This window comes from Kogia breviceps, chromosome 10, assembly GCF_026419965.1.
Source record: "Kogia breviceps isolate mKogBre1 chromosome 10, mKogBre1 haplotype 1, whole genome shotgun sequence".
NCBI classification, from domain to species: Eukaryota; Metazoa; Chordata; class Mammalia; order Artiodactyla; family Physeteridae; genus Kogia; species Kogia breviceps.
Window position 1 is genome coordinate 87,152,934 of NC_081319.1, and position 9,546 is coordinate 87,162,479.

Genomic DNA, 9,546 nt, shown 5'->3' on the forward strand with positions numbered 1-9,546 from the left:
GAAATGTCTCTGTGACTTTTGCCCATTTTTTAATGGGATAATTTGGGTTTGGGGTTTTGTTGTTGTTTTTAACTATTGAGCTTGGAAAGCTCTTTATATACTCTAAAAATAAGCCTTTTGTCATATATGTAGTTTGCATATATTTCTTTTATGTCTATAGTTTGTCTTTTTATCCTTTCCACAGGGACTTTCACAAAACAAGTTTTTACTTTTGATGAGTTTTACCAACTTTTTCTTTTCTGGATCTTTGGGGTTTCATTTTTGCCTAGCTCTAGATCCCAATTTTTTTTTTTTTGCAGTACACGGGCCTCTCACTGTTGTGGCCTCCCCCGTTGTGGAGCACAGGCTCCGGATGCGCAGGCTCAGTGGCCATGGCTCACAGGCCCAGCCACTCCGCAGCATGTGGGATCCTCCTGGACCGGGGCACGAACCCGTGTCCCCTGCATCAGCAGGCAGACTCCCAACCACTGCGCCACCAGGGAAGCCCCCCCAAATATTTTTATATCTTTTTTTCTAAAAGGTTCATAGATTTATATTTTACATTTAAGTTTACCATCCATTTTGAGTTACTTTTTGTAAGTGGTTTGAGGCTTAAGTGGAGGTCCTTATTTTTTGCCTATTTCTCCATCATCATTTGTTGAAAAAACTATTCTTCTTCATTGTATTTTTCTTCATCATTGTCAAAAATCGGTTGGCCATACTTGTGTGGGACAATTTGTGGGTTCTCTGTCCTGGTCCACTGATACATTTATCTATCCCTTTCCTGTTACTATACAGCCTTGATTACTGTAATACATAATAAATCTTGAAATTGGGGCGAGTGATTCTTCCCACTTTATTCTTCTTTTTCAAAATGATTTTAGACATTGTAGTTGCTTTACCTGGCAGCTATTAGTTTTAGGAGGTTTTTTGTTTGTATTGTTTCATTTTGTTTGTAGATTCCTTGTTTAATTCTACACAGACCATCATGTCATCTTTGAACAGAAGGAATTTTGTTTTCTTCTTTTGGATCCATATGCCTTTAGTTTCTTTTTCTTGCCTGATTGCACAATGGAGGACTTCAATGTGAAGTTGAATTTAATGGTGAGGATGGATATCTTTGCCTCGTTCCTGACCTTATGGGGAGGCATTGCGTCTCTTCATTAGTTTTGTTGTTACCTGTAGGATATCTGTAGATGCCCTTCATTAGACACAGAAAGTTCTCTTCTACTAGTCTGTTGAGAGTTTTTAATCAGATAACATTGATGAATTTTGTCAAATGTTTTTTCTGCATTCACTGATGTGATCATGTTGTTTTTCTTTATACCATTAATATGATCAATTTTGAATATTGAACCAGTCTTACATTCTTTGATCTACATTGCTGGACTTGATTTGCTAATATTGTATCAATGTTCATAAGGAATATTGGTCTAGGTTTTGTTTGTACTGTTTTAGTCTGATTTTAGTATTAGGGTAATTTTAGACTCATAAAATGAGTTGGGAAGTATTTTATCTTCTTTTATATTCTAGAATAGATTGTGTGAAATCAGTGTGATTTCTTCTTTAAACATTCGGTAGCCTTCTCCAGTGAAACCATCTGGATCTAACAGTTTCATTTCCTGAAGGGTTTTAATTACTATTTCAATTTCTTTAAGATATGAGAATATTTCATTTCTGTAATTTATCTTAGATGAATTCTGCTAGTTTCTATTCCCTTATTATTTTAATAGTCTGTTATTTTATCTCCTGTTTTGAGATTGGTAGTTTGTGTCTTTTATTATCAGTCTTGATACAGCTTTTTCAATTGTATTGGTCTTTTTAAAAGACTTTTTGTTTCAATGATTTTTCTGTTGTTTTTCTGTTTTAATCTCATTGAGTCCTCCTCTTGTTTTTATATTCTTTATGCTTAATTGAACTTACTTTGCTCTTCTTTTTCATGTCTTAACATTGAAACTTAGATTAATGATTTGACAACTTTTACCTTCTCTGATATAAACATTTAGTGCTAAATTTCCCTCTAAGCATCGCTTTCACTGCATTCTACAAATTTTTTAAATTAAACTTTTAAATTTTGAGATCATAGTAGATTCACATGAAGTTGTAAGAAATAATGCAGAGAGATACCATGCACCCTTTACTCAGTTTCCCCCAAAGGTAACATCTTGCAAAACTTAGTACAATATCACAACCAGGATATTGCTATTAATTTAATCAGAATATAGAATATTGCCATCACCGCAAGGATCCCTTATGTTGCCTTTTTATGCCACAGATACTTCTCTGCTACCACCTCCTCAACTCTTAGGCCACTAATATATTCTCTGCTTCTTATGTCATTTCAAGAATGTACTATAAATTGAATTTATAGTAGGTAATCTTTTGGAGTTGGCTTTTTTTTAAATAGATTTTATTTTTTAAAGCAGTTTTAGGTTTAAAGCAGAAAAATTGTGCAGAAAGTACAGAGACTTCTCATATACCTCCTCTTCTTCTACATTAGTATGGTACATTTGTTACAATTAATGAACCACTATTGATATGTTATTATTAATTAAAGTCTATAGTTTGTGTTAGGATTCACTCTTTGTATTGTAAAGTTCTGTAGGTTTTGACACATGCATAATGTTGTGTATCTACCTTATAGTGTCATGCAGAGTGGTTTCCCTGCCCTAAAAATCCTGTGTGCTCCACCTGTTCATCCCTGCCCCCTCCCACCACCAAACCCTGGCAGCTGCTGTTTTCTTTACTATCTCTATCGTTTTACCTTTTCCATGATATGATTAGTTGAACTCATACAGTATGTAGTCTTTTCAGACTGGCTTCTTTCACTTAGCAGTATGCATTTAAGATTCCCCCATGCCTTTCCATGGCCTGATAGTTCACTTCTTTTTATCACTGAATAATACTCCATTGTATGGGTGTAACATAGTTTATTTATCCATTCACCTGTTGAACAACATCTTGGTTGTTTCCAGTTTTTGGCAATTGTGCATAAAACTGCTATAAACATTTTGTGTGTATGTGTGTGAATGTACATTTAAACTCATTTGGATAAATACCTAGGAGCACTATTACTGGATCAAATAGCCAATGTTTACTATTGTAAGAAACTGTGTCTTCCAAAGTGGCCATACCATTTTGTGTTACAAACAGCAATGAATGGGTGTTCTTGTTGCTTCATCTCCAACTTAGCATTTGGTATTGTCAGTGTTTTGGATTTTGGTCATTCTAATAGGTGTGAAATAATAGTGGTATCTCATTGTGGTTTTAATTTGCAGTTCCCTAATAACATATGGTATTGAATACCTTTTCATGTGCTTATTTGTTGTCTGTATACCCTTTTTGGTGAAATGTCCCTTCATGGTTTTTGCCCATTTTCTAATTGGATTCTTTAACATTTTCTAACTGTTGAATTTTGGAAGTTCTTTATATATTCTAGATACTAGCCCTTTATCAAATATGTATTTTGCAACTATTTTCTTTGAACCTGTATCTTGTCTTTTCATCCTCTTAATAGATTGTATTTCTTATGGTCAACGTAACAGATTTTCACAAACTGGGTAGTTTAAAACAACAGAAATTTGTTCTCATGTAATATTGGCAGTATGAAGTCCGAAATCAGGTGCTGGCAGAATTGGTTCTTTCTGGATGCTCTGAGAGATAATTTGTCCCATGCTTCCCTTCTAGTTTCTGGTGGCTTCCAGGAATCTTTTGTGTTGCTTGATCTGTAGCTGCATCTCTTCAATCTCTGCCTTCATCTTCCACGCAATCTTCTCTTCTGTGTGTCTTCTCTTCTGTCTCTTATAAGAATACTTGTTATTGGATTTAGGCCCTACTGGGGCCCTTGAGATGATCTGAGATCCTGGATAACCCAGAATGAACACAGATATCAACTAGAATCCAAGCAGAACCTGAAAGGTTGGGATTAAGGAGAATCAGAATAAAGGTATCAGGAATGAAATGACTTATATCACACAGGATTTATTTTTTATATTTCTTTATGGTAACAAGAGGAGAGACTATTCATTTGGGAAAACCTAAATTTTGCTGCCAGATTTTTTTTAACATCTTTATTGGAATATAATTGCTTTACAATGGTGTGTTAGTTTCTGCTTTACAACAAAGTGAATCAGTTATACATATACATATGTTCCCATATCTCTTCCCTCTTGCATCTCCCTCCCTCCCACCCTCCCTATCCCACCCCTCTAGGTGGTCACAAACCACCTAGCTGATCTTCCTGTGCCATGCAGCTGCTGCCAGATATTTTTTAGGGGGAAACTGTGATCTAATATCACTATTTCAGTGAATGCAGCAAGCTTAGCTCTTATTTCCAGCATCATGTTATTTGGGTGCCATTAGTATATGATGGTCATACATTATTGGTTGATTAACACACTGATGAGTTTAGTTGGACCATGTAAGAAAGTAAAGTTCAAGATGGAAAAGACAAGAAGGTGTCACTTTTATTTCTACTGGGTAGAAAGGGCTTGGAGGCAAACTTAGTTAAATGTGATTCAGGTCTGATAAAATTTCAAGATTTTAGATGACTCATTGGGTAAGAGAAGTAACCATGAGTGACAGACTGATGTCGTCTCACTGCCCTCATATGGATTCTGGCAGTAGAGGTAAGGATTGAAAAGATGACTCCATGGAATGGATCCCCACCCAGAAAGGATGACCCCGTCAGAATGTTCTGATGATCCACAAATACTCTCAAAGGGCCAGCCATACTCCTTTTTTGGTGTTATATTTGTCTTTTAATTGCCTTATATCATTAGAAGAAGGAGGAAAATTCCATCCCTTGACTAAATTTCATCCTTCTCCTCTGCCTCTCTGTCCCTTATTCTGTATTTATCTCTCAGTGGTACACCATGATTAAAAACAAGGCCATTTTCATTTCAGTACTAAAAAAAGTACTGAGATGAAGGGCCCAGATTAATGACCAAACACATTTCATTAACAGTGGTGCGGGACAGAGGGTTTTCGTTGTGTCAGGTTGAAAGCTGTCCCTTGAATTTGCCAGACAAATGTGCTTGCAAGTGAAACACGTAGTTGAAATATATTAAGGAAAAATAGGGGGGACATTAAAAGTAACCTGAATAACCCTGAGAACAGAAAGAAAAGCTACTGGGACTAAGTCCTTAGAGAGCAGAATCTCAGCAGCCACACAATTTCTTTTTTCTGATGTTGCCTTCATTTTCTTAATTTGTTCTAAGAACAAGAGATTAGCCACTGACAGCTCTAGATTAATTTTCTAAAGTCTTCAGATTGCCCTGCACCTGTACAAATGTGTCCCTTCAATTTCCAGGTCTCAGAATCCCAGGAAAGATTGGGTGGGATTCCCACTCTTTGAACGAATATTTTGGCTCAGTGAGTGCAGTTTCTTTATTGGCTAAACCTGTGTGCCTCATGAGCTGCTTGGATCAGCCATTCATTCCTATCATTTCAGCGTTCCAAACAGCAAATTATGAACCATTTGTGAAATAGGATACTCAAGAGAACAGTTGAACAAAATGGAATAATTAAGAATAGTAATCTCAGAATCCTTCCACAGTGGCATATTGTTTATGAAAACTTTTAAGTTATTTGTATGCATGTGTATTTCTGAGTGTTATTTTGCTCACGTACTAAAAGAGATTTCTTAATGTGTTGTAGTAAAAAAAAAGAAAAAGAAAAACTCACTGTCCTGCATTGAATATAAATTTGTGTATTTGAATTCTGTCAGTGCTGCTGATGCTTGTGTAACTCATTACTCACAGCAGTAAGGCAGTTTCCCCTGTTTTGCATAATAGACTGATTTAGAGCATGATTGCTCACTTAACCCCTGGGCTCCTCATTTACCCATTTAGATAGTAATCAGATGTACTTATTTCCCCTTCTGGGCTTCAGCAGCAAGCCTCATTTATCCTTGTTTCTCCTGATTTCATTTATCTTTAACGCCCCTTCTTCTCCCCAATTTTTCCATAGTCTGATTCCAGTGGAATATTACAATTCTTTTACTAAGTGTTTGCTATGGCCTTCTGAAATTATAAATGAAAAACTGCTATCAATCACCAAAAAGTCCGATTTTATTTTACTTATTAAAATGGCTTCTCAGTTTGCATGAACTGAGAATAAAAGATTAACACCAGCCAGCATTTAAAAAAATTTTTTTTAAATTTTTATTCTATTTTGGAGTGTAGTTGATTAACAAATGTTATGTTAGTTTTCCGTGTACAGCATAGTGATTGAGTTATGTGTAACTATTCTTTTTCAAGTTCTTTTCTCATTTAGGTTATTACAGAATATTGAGCAGAGTTCCCTGTGACATACAGTAGGTCCGTTGATGGACATTTAAGTTGCTTCCATGTCTTGGCTATTGTAAATAGAACACTGGGGTGCATGTATCTTTTTGAATTATGGTTTTCTCCAGATATATGCCCAGTACTGGGATTACTGGATCATACAGTAGCTCTATTTTTAGTTTTTTAAGGAACCTCCATACTGTTCTCCATAGTGGCTGTATCAATTTACATTCCCACCAACAGTACATTCTACGCTGTTGGTGGGAATGTAAACCAACCTTTTCTCCACACCCTCTCCTGCACTGATTATTTCTAGACTTTCTGATGATGGCCATTCTGACTGATGTAAGGTGATATCTCATTGTAGTTTTGATTTGCATTTCTCTGATAATTAGGGATGTTGAGCATCTTTTCATGTACCTCTTGGCCATCTGTATATCTTCTTTTTTTTTTTTTTTTTTTTTTTTTTGTGGTATGCAGGCCTCACTGTTGTGGCCTCTCCCATTGCAGAGCACAGGCTCCGGATGCGCAGGCTCAGCGGCCATGGCTCATGGGCCCAGCCGCTCCGTGGCATGTGGGATCCTCCCAGACCGGGACACGAACCCATGTCCCCTGCATCGGCAGGCGGATTCTCAACCACTGCGCCACCAGGGAAGCCCCTGTATATCTTCTTTGGAGAAATATCTATTTAGGTCTTCTGCCCATTTTTGGATTGGGTTGTTTGGTTTTTGATATTCAGCAGCGTGAGCTGTTTGTAAATTTTGGAGATTAATCCCTTGTCGGTTGTATTGTTTGCAAATATTTTCTCCCATCCTGTGGGTTGTCTTTTCGTTTTGTTTATGGTTTCCTTTGCTGTGCAAAAGCTTTTGAGTTTAATTAGGTCCCATTTATTTATTTTTGTTTTTATTTCCATTACTCTAGGAGGTGGATCAAAAAAGATATTGCTGCGATTTATGTCAAACAGTGTTCTGCCTATGTTTTCCTCTAAGATTTTTAGTATCCAGTCCTACATTTAAGGCCTTTAATCCATTTTGAGTTTATTTTTGTGTATGGTGTTAAAGAATGTTCTAATTTCAACACCAGCATTTTGAAGTAGCTATAATTAATATTACATTGACTATAAATGACTCATTGAAATGCTATTTTTTTTGAAACTTGGTCACAGCTCCTTTTCTGAAAGATGGCTCTGAAGAGAACTGTTGATTTCCAATATAATTATTTCTCAGTTAATTGTGAAGCATTACCCTGCAGGTGTTACTTGCACCTAATTTTATTTTCCTTCTGTTACAGCAGACTCCTTTTAATATTTCTAAATGATTTGTCTAACATAGTCCAGAATAGTATTAAAATATAATGATAAGAAAAAGTCTGGTAACAGTAACTATTATTCTACTAAGAAACAAAAACCATCCAACTAGGGCTTCCCTGGTGGTGCAGTGGTTGAGACTCCGCCTGCCGACGCAGGGGACACGGGTTCGTGCCCCGGTCTGGGAAGATCCCACATGCCGCGGAGCGGCTGGGCCCGTGAGCCATGGCCGCTGAGCCTGCGCGTCCGGAGCCTGTGCTCCTCAACGGGAGAGGCCACAGCGATGAGAGGCCCGCGTACCACACACACAAAACTATCCAACTAAAATAAACATACTAGCAAATGTTAAGCACCTTCTGAGTTTTAAACATACTAGCAAATGTTAAGCACCTTCTGAGTTTAACAAGACTATTTTTCCCTTTGGCTTTATAAAGTGAATTGTTTGCTTTCACTCAACATTGAAACAACCTCACATTCTTAGATCCCCATTTGTCATTGTTTGGTAATTTTTTAATGGGCTGCCAAAGTTAGTTCACATTTAATGATTTATGGATTATTTAAAACTTATATTGCACTGTACTTAGTAGCATACTTTTTTCATTAGATTTTATATTTCTTCAAAAATATACTTTTTTCCACAATCTGAAACCACTTCCTTAGCCATAGATTTCTCTTTTCCTTAAGTAAGAGGATGGTAGCTCATCGATGACTTTTTTTCCCATTTATCTTAGTCCTCACTGCCTTCTAGGTTCAATTTAAGCAAGTTATACTTTTCAGAAACTCTTACATTTCATCAGTATTTTTAAATGTGTTAACATAGTTTTTTTTAAACTATGCTTTTGTAATTTTAGAATACTTCAATTCTATATATAGGTTTGGGTATATATTTATAGACAAGAGTAGTGTTCAAATTTTAACTTGGCAACTGTTTAAGGAATTTTAAAATTATAAACATGTAGATTTTTGTTGTGTGTTGTGTTTGGAAATTTTTGATGCTTTCATTTTCGTACAAGAATTTTGTATTTGGCTGCTTTCTTATTTGTCAGTTGTCTCTGTGGGTGTTTACTCATAAGCAGTGCTAAAGGATCAACAAAATATTTTGCTTCATTTTCAGTGGTTAAATCCGTTGAATTCAGTGCCTGCTATTACTGAATAATTGGTGGTAGAAAGCTGCCTTGTCACATTACTTACCCACTGTAATATTGATAGTATTTTACCATAAAAATGGTATGCCTTGAGATTTATCCTACATACTATCAACCCGTTTGCTGTTTTTCACGTAATTAGCTGTCAAGTATGTCTTTTATCTTTTGGCTTAACATGTCATGCTTAGAGATTTCAGGATATGGAACCATCCTAGAACTCTTGGAAATCCCTTGCTAGAAGGCACTTGAGAACAAGAAGCCGTGATGCATGCTGATTTGCTAGCTGCTTGGCTGACATTCTGTAGACATGCTCTCTAAGCATGAGTTAAGCCAAAAGCTGCAACTTTACAAGTCTTTCTTTGCTTCTAATCCATTCATTTGGTCTAATTTTACCCTCACTAAAGATTATGCGTCTTAATTCTTTTTCTTGGGAATTGTGTTCATTGTCAGAACAATCCTAACTTTGCTCCTTTCCCCAAGGAGAATGGCATCTCCTCCAACCCCACCCCCATCCTGCCAGGAGCCCGCTAGGATGTTTGCTCTATCTACTCTAAAATTTACACCCAAGTTCACGAGTTTTGTTGTAAAAATTTTTATGAAGTTAAACTGTTTCAGAGGTGTCAGTCACCGGAGCTAGATACTTTTCAGAGTCCAGAGTTCTGTTAGCGTTAGGAGTTGTGGTGAGCTCTTTTTTGGTGCCAGTCACTGCTCTGTAGTCTCTTGGTAAACCTAAGCTGTTTCTCAGTAATTGAGTGGCTTTGGTTTCAGTTTGAGGCTTTTCTCCTCTAGGCGTTCAGGTTACTCGCTTGGCTTTGCAACTTGTGAGGTG